This window comes from Zingiber officinale, chromosome 11A (assembly GCF_018446385.1).
Source record: "Zingiber officinale cultivar Zhangliang chromosome 11A, Zo_v1.1, whole genome shotgun sequence".
Taxonomy (NCBI): domain Eukaryota; kingdom Viridiplantae; phylum Streptophyta; class Magnoliopsida; order Zingiberales; family Zingiberaceae; genus Zingiber; species Zingiber officinale.
Genome location: NC_056006.1, coordinates 6,823,003 through 6,840,780, shown reverse-complemented (window position 1 = coordinate 6,840,780; position 17,778 = coordinate 6,823,003). Strand labels below are relative to the sequence as shown.

At 39.0% G+C, this 17,778-nt stretch overlaps 1 non-coding gene across 1 annotated transcript; it reads left to right on the top strand.

Moving 5' to 3' along the window:
• The first annotated feature begins 1,574 nt into the window (after positions 1-1,574).
• Positions 1,575-1,680, top strand: LOC122033161. The gene has a single exon (XR_006126410.1). It is a non-coding gene; the product is annotated as a small nucleolar RNA R71 (small nucleolar RNA).
• Positions 1,681-17,778: the final 16,098 nt, after the last annotated feature.

The window sequence follows — 17,778 nt, the reverse complement described above, 5'->3', positions numbered from 1 at the left end:
CAATTACCAAAGAAAGCTTATGATTTTTGACATCAATTATAGCTCCAGCTGTAGCAAGGAAAGGTCTTCCTAATATGATAGGAATCCTAGGGTCCTCTTCCATGTCCAACATGACAAAATCTGTGGGAATAACATTCCCATCCACCTCTACTGGCACATCTTCTATAATACCCAAAGGGTACCTGCAGGAATGATCGGCAAGTTGAAGTGCCATAGTAGTAAGTTTAATGTTTTTGAGACCTAATTTATTACAAATTGAATAGGGAATGAGGCTAACACTCGCCCCCAAATCACAGAAAGCTTTATCAAAAAATTCTTTTCCTATGTTGCAAGGAATATAAAAGCTCCCTGGGTCCTTCAGTTTTGGAGAAGTGTTCTTCTCAAAAATAGCACTACATTCCTCACTAAGCGCAATGGTCTCGACCTCTCCTCTTCTTCTCTTGTTTGACATGAGATCCTTCAGGAATTTGGCAAATCTAGGCATTTGTAGAATAGCATCGATAAGAGGTACCTCTACACAAATTTTCTTAACTTTTTCTAGAAACTTGCCAAATTCTTCATCTTTCTTGAGCATTGTAAGTCTTTGAGGAAAAGGGACAGCTTTGCTCTGATGGTTCAGTGGAAGAGTTTCTTCAACCTCAATGGTACTCTCCTCATTAGCTTGAATCTGATTTGGTATAGGAGGAGAGAGCTCTTCTTCTTTTTGTATCCCTTTTGAAGCAGTCGCTTGGGAGTCTCCCAAGGTCCGTCCGCTCCTAAGCTCAATTCTATTGCAATGCTCCATAGGATTCACATCAGGTTTTCCTGGAAGTTGTCCTGGTACTCTGGATGAAGAGGAAGCTAGTTGGGCAATTTGACTATCCTGGATCTTTTGATGCTTTTCAGAATTATCCATTCTCTGAATGAGCTTTGCTAAATCTTGCTTCATTTCATTCTGACTTGAGATAATTTCTTCAAGCATCTTTTCAACATTTGACTTTGGTAAGCCTTGAGAAGATAGATGTTGAAAATTTTGTTGCCCAGCTTGGAAATTTGGTCTTGCCCCCATAGATGGTCCTTGATCTTGATTATTTCTGTAAGAAAAATTTGAATGACTCTTCCATCCAGGGTTATAAGTATTTGAGTATGGGTTGTTCTGCCTTTGATTGTAACTCATGATTGCATCACATTGCTCAAGTTTATTGATTTGTGCAGTGATAGCTCCCAATGGACATGAGTCATTTGAATGCTCTGAACTCCCACATACTTCACAAGATGTACTAATAGCATTGACCATATTAGCACTAGCCCCCATATTCTCAAATTTCTTTGTAAGAGCGTCCAATTTTGCAGACAAAAGAGTGACTGCATCTACATCAAACTTCCCTGATGCTTTAATTGTTGGGTTTACAGAAGAATAGCCACCACTTCTTTCATTTGCCCATTGATGATGATTTTATGCTATACTTTCAATGATTTCTTCGGCTTCATCTAAGCTTTTGTTCATAAGTGCCCCTCCAGCAGCTGAATCAAGGGACACTTTGGTATGATAATTGATACCATTATAAAAAGTGTGCAACACTAACCATCTTTCCAACCCATGATGTGGGCATTGTCTGAGCATACTATTATATCTATCCCATGCTTCAAAAAGAGATTCTGAGTCAGTTTGCTTGAAGCTTGTAATTAAATTCCTCATATAAGTTGTTTTGCTTAGTGGATAGAACTTATCAAGAAACTGTTGCTCACACTGCTCCCAAGTGGTGATGCTATTAGGGGCTAAAGAATTCAGCCATTGCTTTGCCCTATCTCTTAGAGAAAACCCAAATAACAATAATCTAACTGCATCTGAAAGAACTCCATTCATTTTCATGGTACCACATATTTCATAAAAGACCTCTAAGTGTTGATTGGGGTCTTCATGAGGTCCTCCACCAAATTGGTTCTGCTGCACCATAGATATGATTGCGGGTTTGATCTCAAAGTTATTAGCTTCCACTGAAGGTCTTGAAATACTAGATCAAAAACCTCTTGCATAGGGTGCTGCATAATCCTTGAGTGGTCTATTTGCCATGTTCAAATGTTCCTGTTCTTCAATTTGCCTTTGCAGAATTCTTCTTTTATGGAAAGTTCTATCAATCTCAGGGTCAAAAGGAAAGAATTTCCCTGCAAAGTTAGATCTTCGCATACACAAGAACAAGATAGCAAATGGCAATTCGACAGAAAAAGAAAAATAGAAGAATCAAAAATGCAGAATTGAATTTGTACAAAAAGAATTAACAAGAAGTGAAAGTTATACAAGAAAGTAAAAACAGAAATCTAATGATTAGTTACAACTATGCAATATGAAAGGAAAACAAATGTTATGTTTAGTCTAACTCAATTGATAATTCCTAATGTTATAGCGCAGTCCCCGGCAACGGCGCCAAAAACTTGTTACGCTCCGCAAGTGTACGGAAATGTCGCAAGTAATATAAAAGATTATCGTATCCACAGGGACTGGAATAAGCACTAGAAATGTCTCAATGCGAATTAGCTAAACAACTATCCAATTGTTTCAAATGCAAAATGAAGGTAAACAAATCTAATATTAAAAATCAACAAGCAAGAGTTTAGTGTTTTGGGTTATGATAAAGGGAGATTCTAGGAATTTCGGTTTCTTTGTAGGATTTCTCGAATGTAAATGGTTCACCAATTCTTATCCCTCAATTGCCAAACATGTAGAAAGTTGCCGGTTCTCTCTTGCAATAGACAACCGGCTAAGGACTGAGAAATGTATCTAAATAGGATTAATTAGACATGAACCTATGTTGTCCTTACACAGAAGTGCATCTATTACTATGCCTTCCTCGGATATCAACATAGAAGCCCACGACTTATTAATCTATCAAGATACAAGAAACTAATCACAAAATCCATCCTACTCTCTTGAATATTCCTATTTCCTCTTCAAGATTGTCTCTCAAACGTCCTTACACGGGCTTGCACCTGTCACGTGGATCCCTCGGATGATCGAGTGAGAGTTTATCTTTACAAAGTCCATAAGAAATCCAAACAATTAATCAAGAATGAGAATTAAGCACGAATCACCATTAATCATTCAAGATCTAATTGATACAAGCAAGATAATGTCATTGAAACAAGAAAATGGCAAATCCATAAGAGATTACATCAATCCATCATACAAATACTCCCTTCATCCTAGAATACAAGATCTACTCCATGAATCGAGGAAGAAAACCCGAAGAAATAAAGAATACAAGCATTTCTTAAATCCCCAATCCAAGAAACCAAGAAAAGGGGAAAAGAGAAAACTTATTTATGAAGTAGCCTCGTCTTCGGATCCAATCCTCGCTCCGGAGTCGAAATCGTCAAGAACTCCCCTTGAATCGCCCAGAAATCCTCCCAAGATTGGGAGGAAACCACCAAATCTTGCCTTCTCCCAAAGGGGGAGAGATCCCCTTTCAATTCATGAAGGAAGGTTTAAATAGAGGAGGGAATCGAGCGTCACACGGCCTCTCGACACAGCCGTGTGAGATCCACACGGCCATGTCCAGTTCCTTCTCTGCCAATGCTGCACGGCCGTGTGGTGCACACGGCCAAGGCCCTCCTGCTCTCTGGAAATGCTACACGGCCGTGTGGTGCACACGGCCGCCACCTGCTTGGTCTCTGGAAAATCCACACGGCCGTGTGGTGCACATGGCCACCATCTGCTTGGCCTCCGGAAACTCTACACGGCCATGTAGGGCTTTTGCTATGATTTCTTCAAATCAAGACACGGCCGTGTGGGATTCACACGGCCATGTCCTCTTCCCTTCCTGTTAGGACCACATGGCCATGTATGGTACACGGCCCGATGCTCTTTCTCCCTTCAATTACTTCCAAGCTTGCTCAAGGACACTTAATCTTCACCAATTTCGACTCCTGTGTACAGAAAATGCACAAAAAGCAGATCTCCGAACCAAAAGAGTAAATATGCTAAAAGAAAAGCTGGAAGTAAAAAAATGCATAGATCAAGCATGATCAAAGTATGTAAATGTGCGTAAAAACATGCATAAAAGAGTATATAATCTACGCACATCACTAATCACCTGGACATATAACACCACATAGCATACTTAATATGATTTTTAAGTCAAAATGCCCAAACACAAAATTAAATGTCATGGAGTCATAAAGCAGTAACATAACTAGGCATTGTTCTTATTAAACAAAAGCAGGTCTTTCTCCTTTAGCCAAGGCACTACCACACATCCTTCTAGCCCCTCCTGTTGCTCCCCTAGTTCATCCATTCCTTGCCTTTATCTGTGGTACAAGAAAGTAAGTTGTGAGCACTCATGGCTCAGTAAGTTCCTTTCCTACTCACAAAATCGTATAACATATCAAAAATCACAAGACATAACACATGGAGGAAATTCATTATATCATGCAGCATATCATGGCATATCATAACATAAGCGTAAGGTATTATGGCATAACATAACATAATCATCAATTGCACCTTGACATATCATAACATCATCATAAATATCATGGCATAATCATAAGGTACATGCAAGGTGAATTCATAAACATGTATCATGAAAACATATGCAATATGTCCTTTGAAAACTTATAATATACATACTTAAACATAATCTTAACATGATTAGGGCCCCGGCTTGTAACACATACATAAATGCGCGCGTCCTATGTAGGTCCAAGGTAGCAAGTCTTGAACCCTACAAGGCATGCATACTAGGCCCGTTTCTTAGTCCATCCACCTAGGGGCACTTAGGAGTCCATCCCTAACGAGGCCCGTTTCTTAGTCCATCGACCCTGGGGCGCTTATGGAGCCCACCCTTGCTACAAGCCATACATAAAGTAAAATAACATGTTTTACATATCATGGTTCTTATCTTTTCTTGTACATCGTGTGACTTACCATATCATACCATATAGACTTTTGGGCACACAGCTCATCATGATGGTATGTAAAGATTTGGGCACACAGCACATCATATATTTTATGCATAAAATTGGGCACACAGCACATCATATATTTCATGCATAAATTTGGCACACAGCTCATTACATATATCATGGATAAATTTGCACATAGCTTCATCATAAATAATACACACCATAGCATAAGGGTTTCCATCGTGTTTAGATCATAAGTGTGCATAATTAAACATAGAAGCATAGAAATCTCAAAATCATGGCATATAAGATACATGGAACACATAATTCGATCTCTAACCCTAATGTCTTTTAGTGGCCGAATCATATAGGTTGGGTTTTTGGTAAAACTTCATCCCAACATGTGAACCCTAAGTAAGCACCATTTCTTATACCATAAGAACTATCATGAGAAAGTTTAGGTAGAGTTCCAGTTTACTTAAACTTACAACTTATCATGGCTGAAACTTATCAAGCATACATTGGGTTAAAAACTATCATTCAAGCTTGTGAACCCTAACAACTTTCATAGCAAAAATATCAAGGAATAACATGAGCATAGTTGAGTTAGGTTCTAAGTTTCCTAAGCCCTTAATCATGAAGTGGCCGAAACTTGTAGGGCTTACAATTATGGTTTAAGTGCCCTAAAAGCATGAGAACCTTAAACAACTTTCATAGCCAATATATCAAGGAATAACATGAGCATGGTTGAGTTAGGTTCTAAGTTTCCTAAGTCCTTCATCATGTAATGGCCGAATGTTATAGGACTTAAAATTTAGGTTCAAGTGTCCTAAAAGCATGAGAACCTTAAACAACTTTCATAGAAAAAATATCAAGGAATAACATGAGCATAGTTGAGTTAGGTTCTAAGTTTCCTAAGCCCTAAATCATGAAGTGGCCGAAACTTGTAGGGCTTAAAATTAGGGTTTAAGTGTCCTAAAAGCATGAGAACCTTAAACAACTTTCATAGCAAAAATATCAAGGAATAACATGAGCATAGTTGAGTTAGGTTCTAAGTTTCCTAAGCCCTAAATCATGATGTGGCCGAAACTTGTAGGGCTTAAAATTAGGGTTTAAGTGCCCTAAAAGCATGAGAACCTTAAACAACATTCATAGCAAAAATATCAAGGAATAACATGAGCATGGTTGAGTTAGGTTCTAAGTTCCCTAAGCCCTAAATCATGAAGTGGCCAAATGATATAGAGCATGAATTTAATTTCCATACATCAATAAACATAAGCACATTGGATTAGCTACATAACATTTCATCAAGGAGATCATGAGCATCTTAGATTTGCTTTAAATTCTCCTAGGCTTTTAAAAAAAATCCAAACCTAATCGAAACTTCATGGATATGAAATAGAGTTTAACTTAACATATAATCATGGGCATATCATAATAGTTTCATGTCTTATCTTAAGGAGATCTTGGCATACTTAGTTTTAAATTAAAGCGCTCCTAGGCCCTTAGTTCTACCATGGCCGAATACTCATGAATCTAAGTTCTACTAAACATTTTTACATAGATAAATCCTTACCATAAAATACATGCTACAAGAGAAATATCAAGCATATTAATTTTAGATCCTTTCATTCTCTAGGTCCTTCCTTTGGTCTTATCTTGTTTAGAATTTCTTCTTGATGTTTTCTTAACTTTTTTATGTGACCGAATCTTCATATAAAAATAAGAGCTATTGTACCACAGGTGAGGGGAACTTACATCCTTTCGCTTGTGGTTTTCCTTAGAGAGAAAAGTGTTCTAGGTGATAAGGAAGGTGGAAGCTTCTTCTTCTTGTACCTCCTTTTGTTTCCTTTGCTTGTAAGGGCAAGAACTTGAAGTTTTCTTCTCGAAAATTAGCATTCTTGGAGAAGAACTTAACTTAGAAATTGGTATGAGGAGAGGAAAGGGGTTCCTTGGTTCAGTGAGAATGAAGAAGGGAGAAGGAGGAAGAAGAAAATGAATTAAATCCTTTGTTTTTCTTCTCTAACCCTTTTTATCCCTTTACCAAATGAAACATGTCCCCATTCATTCCCTCAACTCCTCTTTTCCCTCACTCCTTTAATTCCCACGAAAATAGAGAGAGGGAGGGGAGTAGGCAATCCCTCTTTTGCTTGCTCTCTTTTCTTAACCAAGAGGGAAAAGAAGGTAAGCAACTTGATTTTCTCTTGTACTTTTTGCTTAGTTTTCTTTTCTCCTTTAACTAATTTTTTCATTCCTTTCTATCCAATCATTTCTCCTTATCCTAATGGTTATCATTCATCAATTTATCTCTCCATCAATTGTGGGAGGTTCAAGGTTCAATCCTTGACCTCACCTCTTCTTGTTCTAGATTTTCTTTTGTTTTTCATTTTCCTTTTTCTCTTATTCTTTTCATTTCTATGCTCCAAGGAAAATAATATTCATATACCTATCTTATAATTTCGTGGGTGTTACAGTACCCCATACCTCATAAAAAGTTCATCCTCAAACTTAGAATAGCGATGGATACTTCTGTCTCATATCATCTTCTCGTTCCCACGTGGCTTCTTCGTATCGTTGGTTTTGCCATAGAACCTTTACTATGGGTACTCCCTTGTTCCTTAGTCTTTTGACATCTCGATCCAATATCTGAATTGGTCGACTCTCGTAAGTTAGGTCCTCTTGCACTTGTACTGCCCGTGGTTCGATTACTTGATCCGTGATCGGAATGCATTTCTTTAGCATCGAGACGTGGAACACATTGTGGATGGCTGGCATCTCTTGAGGCAGCTCTATTTCATAAGCTACTTTGCCGATTCTTTTCAAAACTCGGTATGGCCCACATAACGTGGGCTTAGCTTCCCCTTCTTACCAAACCTCATTACCCTTTTCATAGGAGCTACCTTGAGAAATACCGAGTCTCCGACACTGAATTCCAATGGCATTCGTCGCTTATCCGCATAATTCTTTTGTCGACTCTGAGCAGTTTCTATTCGTTGGCGGATGTTCTGTATAGCCTGAGTGGTGTTATCGATGAACTCAGTCTGGAATCCCATCTCCTTCTTTTCGCCGTCTTCGTACCAACATATTGGGGATCTGCATTTCCTCCCGTACAAAGCCTCGTAAGGTGCCATCCCAATAGTAGCCTGGTAACTATTGTTGTAGGCATATTCCGCCAGGCATAAATATCGGCTCCAGCTTCCCTTGAAGTCCAATGCGCATGCCCGTAACATATCTTCTAGCACTTGATTAACCCTTTCTGTTTGTCCATCGGTCTAAGGGTGAAAGGCAGTACTGAACAATAGCTTCGTACCGAGAGTCTTCTGAATGCATTCCCAGAAATGTGAAACGAAACGACCATCTTTGTCTGAAAGAATGGTCTTCGAGATCCCATGTAGTCTGACAATTTCCTTGACATATAATTGAGCCAGTTGCTCAATCGAATAAGTCATTTTGATTGCTAGAAAATGGGCGGATTTAGTTAATCTATCCACAATTACCCATATAGCGTCGTAGCCGTTTGTTGTCTTGGGTAACCCTGCTATAAAATCCATAGAGATATCTTCCCATTTCCATTCTGGAATTTGGACAGGCTGCAGTAATCCTCCCGGTCTCTGATGTTCTGCTTTAACCCTCTGACAGGTCAGGCAAGTACCGATATACTGAGCCACATCTCTTTTCATACCGGACCACCAAAATTTTTTTTTCAAATCTTGGTACATTTTGGTGGATCCTGGGTGCATTGCATAGGGTGTTGAATGAGCTTCCACTAGTATCCTTCTTTGCAACTCTGGATCCTCGGGAATACATAATCGATCCCTGAGGTATAATATTCCATTGTCCGTGATCCGGAATCTGTCATTCTTTCCTTCTAGGGTTTCTTGTTTAATTCTTTGGAGACTGTGGTCACTGGTTTGTTTCTCTAATAGATTATCGAATAATGTGGGTGCTATGGTCATGGTTGAGAGCTGCCCAGACATATTTTCGATCCATTGACTAGTAATATCTCTTGGTTTCCCAATAATTTCGATCATTGGTTCGCCTTTAGCATCAGATATAGATTTGGTAATTTGACTAAAAGTAGGTAACTGACCTGTAACGACAGTAGAGGCGCTTGCCACATCATCCTTAGTAAGCGAGAAAACCCTGGCGTTCGTTGTAGTTGGTGGAGCTTCCAATCTCCCTTGGCTGATCAGTGTTCCTTCAATAGTAGTTTGCATCTGATGTAGTTGTGAGGGGGGGTATTCCTGTTTTGGTTGTTCTGCTGGGGTGGTGCCTGGAACTGGTTGGTGCAGTCTCTGGCAAGATGTCCTTCTCCTCCGCAACTATAGCACTTTCTGGTACCCTTATGACATACTCCGGAATGCAGCTTTCCGCAAATAGTGCACTGGGGGTACTTCAGTTGCTTATTCACTGAACCACCTTTTGAATTGTCCCATTGTTTCCTTTTTCCAGTGGAGGTCCCTTTCCAGTTCTTCTTATTACTTGAGGATTTCTGTCCTTCTGTTCGGACCTGACTCTTATTTCTGTTCATTACATTCTGATAATGTTCTATGATGAGGGCACTGCTGACCAATTCCTCTGTAGTCTGAGGTCTATTAATTCCGCCGGCCACGTTCAGTGCTATTTCGAGTCGAAGCATCTTCAACATCAGTCTGACCCTTTCTCTTTCTGTGCGAACCAATTCTAGACATAGGCGTGCCAAACGGTTGAAACGTTTTACTGCTTCGTTTACTGATAGGTCACCTTGCCGAAACTCGGTGAACTCGTCATAGTGTCGGTTCGTCACTTGCATATGGAAGAACTCCTCGAAGAACTCTGTCTCGAAGTCCGTCCAGTTCATCAGATTAATCTGTCTCTTTGCTTTCACTCTTTCCCACCACATTCTCGCGTTTCCGGAAAAACAGAAAGATACACACTTGATCTTCTTCGATTCGGGCCAGTCCTGTAGTTCCACTATGCTTTCTACTGTCTTGAACTAGGCCTGGGGATCTCATGGCTCGCAAGTACCCGAGAAGTTTTCCAGCTTCAGCCTCAGCCACTGTATCAAGTAGGTTTCCTGTCGAGCCACTGGGGCAGGGGCAACCTGTGGTACTGGTGCAACTATTGGCACGACGGGCACCGCATTCTGATTTACTGGTGGGGTAGTAGGAGTTCCTTGTTGACCCATTAGCGTAGTGATCAGCTGTTGTTGCTCCGTGATCTGACGCTAGAGATCGGTGACTACCTAGGTCAGATATGGTGGAGTCGGCGTCTCGTCTGCTCGGGTAGTACGTCTCCTAGCCATGCTTATCTTCATTAAATAACAATAAATTATCGTTACTCCTACGGTTGCAAAAAGGTTAGTACTATTCCTATCCTACCATCATGCATACCTAAACTAAACAATGAACATAAATAAACATGCATAATATTAAAGCATCATCAAACAAACAGCAACAAATTAAATTAAGCACATAGATTCTTACTTGGAGCGGCAGGATGGATGCTTGACATGTGTGTAGTGAATTGGCTAAACCTGGCTCTGATACCAAACTGTAACGCCCCGCCCCTTCTGCTAAGGCGACAGGGGTTACTTACACATACATATACATACTTATCACAGCGGAAGTCTTATTTATAGAAGTTAAAAACTACTTTTCTTTTCTTTAAAATCAACATGACTAATCACCTGGACATATAACACCACATAGCATATTTAATATGATTTTTAATTCAAAATGCCCAAACACAAAATTAAATGTCATGGAGTCATAAAGCAGTAACATAACTAGGCATAGTTCTTATTAAACAAAAGCAGGTCTTTCTCCTTTAGCCAAGGCACTACCACACACATCCTTCTAGCCCCTCCTGTAACGACCACTCTTCTTACTACTACCACTACTCTCTAAGAGTGACCGTTACTTATCTACTACTCTACTTAACCGATTTATTAAAAATCTCTAGGAAAACCCTACCGAAAAATTTCGGCAGAGTCTCCCCTGTACCGGTGACAATAATCATAAGTACATACATATACAAAGCAATAACATCACCACGCAGTTTATATATAACTAAAAATAAACTATCCTAGCAATAGTAAACAAAAGAACTCCAACAATAGGAAATAACTCAACTACAATGCGGAATGAACTTAACATAGACAAAGGGAAACTACTAAAACAATTTCTATCAATTTAATAACTGAAAGAAAACTCCAAAGAAGGAGTCTTGACAGTTTCCTTAGCAAACTCATGATCTCTCCATAGTCCAGCCATCACACACCTTCATCACCACCACCTTGTCGCCTTCCTTTCATACTTTAGCTTTTCCTTTATCTGCAGTAGGAGGAAAGTAGTATCTATAAGCTAAAAGCTTAGTAAGTGCTTGCCTACTCACAAAAACTCGATATGCATGTATATAACGAAAAACATGCTAAATCTGAATGCTTAGAAGAAAGCTACTCATGCACATCTACTAGTGAATAAATCAGATTAACTGAAATACTAAACATGTAATCATGCTCATAAATAGCATAGAAATCATATTAACTGAAATGCTAACATGTAAAGCTACTCATGCTATACAAGAATAAAACTATAACTGCATGCTGAAAAGCAAATAAAGCTAATCATGCTAAATAATCTAATAGCAAGAAATCAACTAAATGATAAGACATATAGTCATGCTCAAATAAACTCATAAGGAAGCAAATGAAAACTGATACTGCATGCTTCAAATAACAAGAAGCTAAACTTTCTAATTCTAAACATATTTGATGTTTGTTTCATTTGTTTCCAAAAACTTTTACTTTTATATTTCAAAATAATATTCAACTTCTCTTGGGCTCGGCATTGTACCACTTTGGTATTTTACCAATTTGCGCGTATCCTTAATAAGAGTCGAGGTAGCTAATCCCGAAACTACTAAGGTACTTCTAGGCCTTGTGCCTAGGGGCATCTTGGAGCCCATCCCTTGGACCTTGTGTCCGGTACATGCCCTTTAAAAGTAAAATACTTTTTATCTTTAAATACTTCTTATAATAAAATGCCTTGGCATTTAATAAGCACCTTGTGTGCCAAAATCCCTAAAGTCTTGACTTCGGGATTTTACTTAAGGCCTTAGCCTTTTTCCTTTCTTTTCTTTATCTTTCTTTTACTTATCTTTTGGTAATTCAGTAGAGAATCATAACTAAATCCAAAAGTAGATCTGTTCATGCTAAATGAGGTAGTAAAGAAACTTAAATCTAAATTGCATACTTTAAAAATGAGGGCTGTTCTTGCCCTATGCATAGCATAAAAGATCTAACCAAACATGCCAGGTACCAAATTGTGCATGCTCATTAAGTAGCAAGGAAAGCTAAACCGTGCATGCTTAAGTTAATGGCTGTTCAGGTTCATTGAAATAGCAAAGACATCTAACGGTATGCTTTAGATTAGAGAACTATTAAAAGCTAACCAACACATGTATATCAATTCTTCATGCTAAAATACATCAAATCTGAAATGCTAACTATACTAATCAAAATTCTGCATATCAAGCTAACAAAATTCTGCATATATAGAGAAAACTAAATCTAAATGCTTTAATGAAATCTGAAACTGTAAATAACTAAAGGCTGAAAACTAAAGAATTAAGAACTAATACCTCTTGGAAATTAAATTCAATTACAAGATCAACTACTGCAAGTGAATCATGCTCATGCTATTCTATACGAACTAAATTTGCTACTGCTCATGAGTATCCATATAAACTAAATTTGCTACACATGCTCAACTGATAGCAATGAAACTAAAACTGTTCAACTAATAGAAACCGAAACCTGTACATCTAACAGCAGATAAATACAATATAAACTTTAGAATCTACAACTAACAAGTGGAATAGAATATCAAATCTACTATCCGATTCTTTCACTAACTACATTCATCTATGGCCTGTGATATCTAGAGTATAAAATCTATTTGTGCATGATAGTAGGTTAACAATCTTTCTATTGGTTTCATGCTCAGATTTAATAAAGGAATCTCAAAATTTAAATACTAATCGACACTATCAATGGATCTAAACCGTATGTACAGGACCAACCACACAAGATTCTAACAGCAGGTTGACCAATAAAAAAAACGTCAGGTCTAGATGAAGCACTGCAATCCACTGAACCCTCCCAGAACCACAACAATTCTAGCCCATTTAAACAATTCCCTTTTTTCTTCATAAGACTCACGGCAGCAAGTTTTAATACACCAATCTTCACCGCACGCTTCGAAATCGAGAAGAGAACTCGAAAATAAGAAGAACGAAAATTTGGAACTACTCCTACTGTAGGTGAGAAGCACTTACTTCTTGTTCTTGGACTTACAACCGAAAAAGAGGAGATCTAGGGTTCGAGTAAAGCTTCAAATCTCGGCTCTTCTTCGTGCTCAAAGCTTCTCCTTGACGAGAAGTGAAAAAAACCCCTCGGAGAACAACCTCGCCGGCCGCCGGAGACAGGATCGCTCCCTGTCACGATTTCGCCCGAGAAGAATCGCCGTCGCGAGAGAGGAGAGAAAGGGTTTCGGGAGAAAATTAATTTCTCTCTTAACTTGCCCCTTTTTATAACCTAGGGTTATTTCTGTTATCAACTATACCTTAAATAATTTTTACTATCTATTCTTAACAAAACCGCCCGCAGCACACTTGGTTAGCCAGGTTTTAACCAATTCAGAGATCTCGGCTTCGATTCCTCAGCCGCGCACTTTTATTTCCAATTTATTTTACTGTTCCTAACTACTACTTAAATATATATCGCTCCATATATGATTAACAAATCGAGCGCAGCTCGGTTGGTTGGGCCGATTTTGCTTGGGTCCGGGGTGCTGGGTTCGAAACCCAGCTTCTACAACCCTTTTTTTTTTTTTTTAGTTTATTTTTAAAACTTATTCTCCTTGGTAAAAATACCAAACGAACTCCAAAAATTATATAAAAATACTCTAAAAATTTCTAAAAATCTCTAGAATTTTTCTATAGCATTTATAAATATTTTTGAATTATTTTTGGGCTCAAAATGAGGAAATTTGGGTCATTACAATTCCCCATACCTTATAAAAAGTTCATCCACGAACTTAGAATAGTTCTGGATATTTCTGTCTCATACTGTCCTCCCGCTCCCAAGTGACTTCCTCGTGCTTCTGGTTCTGCCAGACGACCTTCACTAGTGGTACTTCTTTGCTTCTTAGTCTCTTGACTGCTCTGTCCACTATCTGTGTAGGTCTACTCTCATAACTAAGATCCTCTTGGATCTGCACTGACTGAGGCTCAATCACTTGGCTAGGGTCGTGGAGGCACTTCTTTAACATGGAGACATGAAACACATTGTATATTGCTGACATGTTTTGTGGTAGATCCAGCTTGTAAGGTACTTTCCCAATCCTTTCTGTGATCAGGTAAGGTCCTACATAACGAGGACTTAATTTGCCCTTCTTGCCAAATCTCATCACTCCCCTCATAGGAGCGACCTTGAGAAAGACTGAATCCCCTACTTGGAATTCAAGTGGCCTACGGCGTGTGTCAGCATAACTCTTCTGTCTACTCTGGGCAGTCTCAATTCTCTGTCTGATCTTCTGAATAGCCTGAGTAGTCTCATCTATCAACTCTGTCTGTATGCCCAGTTCCACTTCCATCTCTCTTCTTTCACCTGCTTCTTGCCAGCAAATGGGTGATCTGCACTTCCTTCCATACAGCGCTTCATATGGTGTCATTTTGATGGTGGCCTGAGAGCTATTGTTGTAGGCAAATTCAGCTAAGCACAGGTACTTGCACCAACTTCCCTTGAAATCTAGTGCACAAGCTCTGAGCATATCTTCTAGAATCTGATTTACTCGCTCTGTCTGTCCATCAGTCTGTGGATGGAAAGCTGTGCTGAACTTGAGTTTGGTGCCTAGTGCATTCTGAACACACTCCCAAAAGTGAGAGGTGAAGCGCCCATCTCTATCAAAAACAATAGATTTAGGAACTCCGTGAAGTCTGATCACCTCTTTAACATACAGCTGTGCCAACTGCTCTATAGAGTGAGACACCCTGATGGCTAGAAAATGAGCAGACTAGGTCAATCTGTCCACTATCACCCATATCGCATTATATCCATTTGTGGTTCTTGGGAGACCTACTATAAAGTCAATGGATATGTCTTCCCACTTCCACTCTGGTATTGGAAGAGGTTGTAGAACTCCTCCTGGTCTCTGGTGTTCTGCTTTGACCCTCTGACATGTCAGACATGTAAAACATATTTAGCTACATCTCTTTTGAGTCCAGACCACCAGAACTTCTGTTTCACGTCTTGGTACATCTTGGTAGAACCAGGATGCATGGAATAAGGTGTACTATGAGCTTCTTCCAAAATTTTCTTTCTCAGCTCTTCATCATTGGGAACACAAAGGCGACTCCCCTGATAAAGAATTCCACTGTCTGATACTCAAAACTCCGAATTTTCTTCTTCCTGTATCCCTTGCTTGATCTTTTGGATATCAGGATCTTCACTTTGCTTTCTCTGTATATCCTCGAGTAGGGTTGACTCTAAGGTCAATGCAGAGAATTGCCCATAAATAATTTCAAGTCCGAAATCTGACAACTCCTTCTGTAGTGGCAGGGCTAATGATGACAGGGACATCAGGGATGCACTGGATTTTCTGCTTAGTGCATCTGCCACTTTATTAGCTTTACATGGGTGGTAGAGGATTTCACAGTCATAATCTTTGACCAACTCTAGCCACCTGCGCTGTCTCATGTTTAAGTCCTTCTGAGTGAAGAAGTACTTAAGACTCTGGTGGTCTGTGAAGATTCTGCACTGGAATCCATACAGGTAATGTCGCCAGAGTTTCAGTGCAAAGACCACATCTGCCAGCTCAAGATCATGAGTGGGATAGTTCTTCTCGTAGTCTTTGAGTTGTCTGGAAGCATAAGCTATAACTTTTCCTTCCTGCATGAGTACAGCTCCTAAGCCCATCTTGGAAGCATCACTGTAGATGTCAAAACTCTTGTCACTCTCTGGAATAGTCAGAATGGGAGCACTGGTCAGTCTCTTCTTGAGTTCTTGAAAACTCTGCTCACATTTGTCTGACCATTCAAACTTCTTGTTCTTCCTGGTGAGGGCTGTAAGTGGAGAGGCTATTCGGGAAAAGTCTTCCACGAATTTCCTGTAATACCCAGCTAAACCAAGGCAGCTTCTGATCTCCCTGGCATTCTTGGGTCTCTTCCAATTGCTGACCGCTTCTACTTTGGCTGGATCCACTTGAATGCCTTCTTTAGAAACGATGTGACCTAGAAACGCCACCTGCTCCAACCAGAACTCGCACTTTGAGAATTTAGCATAGAGCTGCTTTTGCTGAAGGGTCTGCAAGACTATTCTCAAGTGCGTGTCATGCTCCTCTGAAGTTCTGGAATAGACTAGAATGTCGTCGATGAACACAATGACAAACTTGTCAAGGTATTCTCCAAACACTCTATCCATCAAGTCCATGAAGACTGCAGGTGCATTAGTCACACCAAAAGGCATGACTACGAATTCGTAGTGTCCGTATCTGGTCTTGAAAGCTGTTCTGGGTATATCACTCTCCTTAACCCTTTTGTTATACCTTACTTAATTGGAAATAATTCAACATGGCACGAACAGTTTGTATTAAGCATGCTATATCAAATTTGATTGAGCATTTAATGTGTATAAACAGCCTGATAATTCTAACATCGTAAATATTATTCATCTTCCAGTTCCATGCCATGTTATTGTTTTGAGCAAGTGGTGAGATGACAAATGTTATTATTCATTCGGTGTCCCTGCCATGGCCTAATGCAGTAGCTTTATTCTCTGATTTTCATGGAGCAGTATCATTGCATGTCTAAGACTACACTTGTATATGTTAAGAAGGTTAAGTGCTTGGATTTGTTCTGCTGTCACAGTGTGTTTAAGAGTGTGGTTTAGTTTCAGATTTCTTTGAGCTTGGTCTAAGTATACCATTTTGGATTTCTTACAGCCCTTGAGTTCTGCATTTAAATTCAGGATTTCTTGATAATGAATAGTTCTCTAATTTAAAGCTTACACTTTAGTTTCTTAGCTATTTTAACAAGCAAGAACAACCATGTATTTTAGTGAAATGATTAGTAAGCTCAAAGTTGCTTTCTTTTGCTCTATTTTATAGCATGATTAGTAAGTTCAAAATTTCTTTCTTTTGCTCTATTTTATAGCATGATTAGTAAGTTCAAAGTTTCTTTCTTTCGCTCTATTTTATAGCATGATTAGTAAGTTCAGATTTGCTTTCCTTTGCTTTGTTTTATAACATGCTTAGAGAGTTCAGATCTGCTTTCCTTATGTTATTTTTATATAATATGCTTGGTTAGTTGTTATCCTATACTTGTTAGATATCTATAGGATTCTAATAGGCTCCAATAAAAGATTATAAGAAGCATGAGTAAAGAAAAAGACTAAAGTCTAGTTAAAAAGAGATAACAAGTAAATTAAAGTAAGAGGTTAGTACCCGACTTCCGAGGTTGTCGTTAAACAAATCCAGGTGACCAATTCCGAGGTCTTGGTCCTGGTAAGACCGAGGTCTTTATCCTCATAGGGCTGGAGGCTCGCTACCCCAGTCACTATTAGAGAGCGTGCAAAACAAAGATGGTACTAAGCCTGGGCCCAAAGAAGAAGAAAAGAAAAGAATAAAAGAAGAAGAAAGTAAAGGAGAAATTAAAATATTAATTTCTAGTATAAAGATGTAAGAAAATGAAACGAGCATTATGCTTAGAATCAATAGAAGTTTAGTTCTTTAATTCTAAGCCTACAGTAGTAGTTTCATTATTTTCCTGTCAGTTAGTGAGCATGTTTAGTATTCAGCTTTATTTCTGTATACCATGAGTACATGCAGCTTTCCTTTTAGCATTTCAGATTTAGTA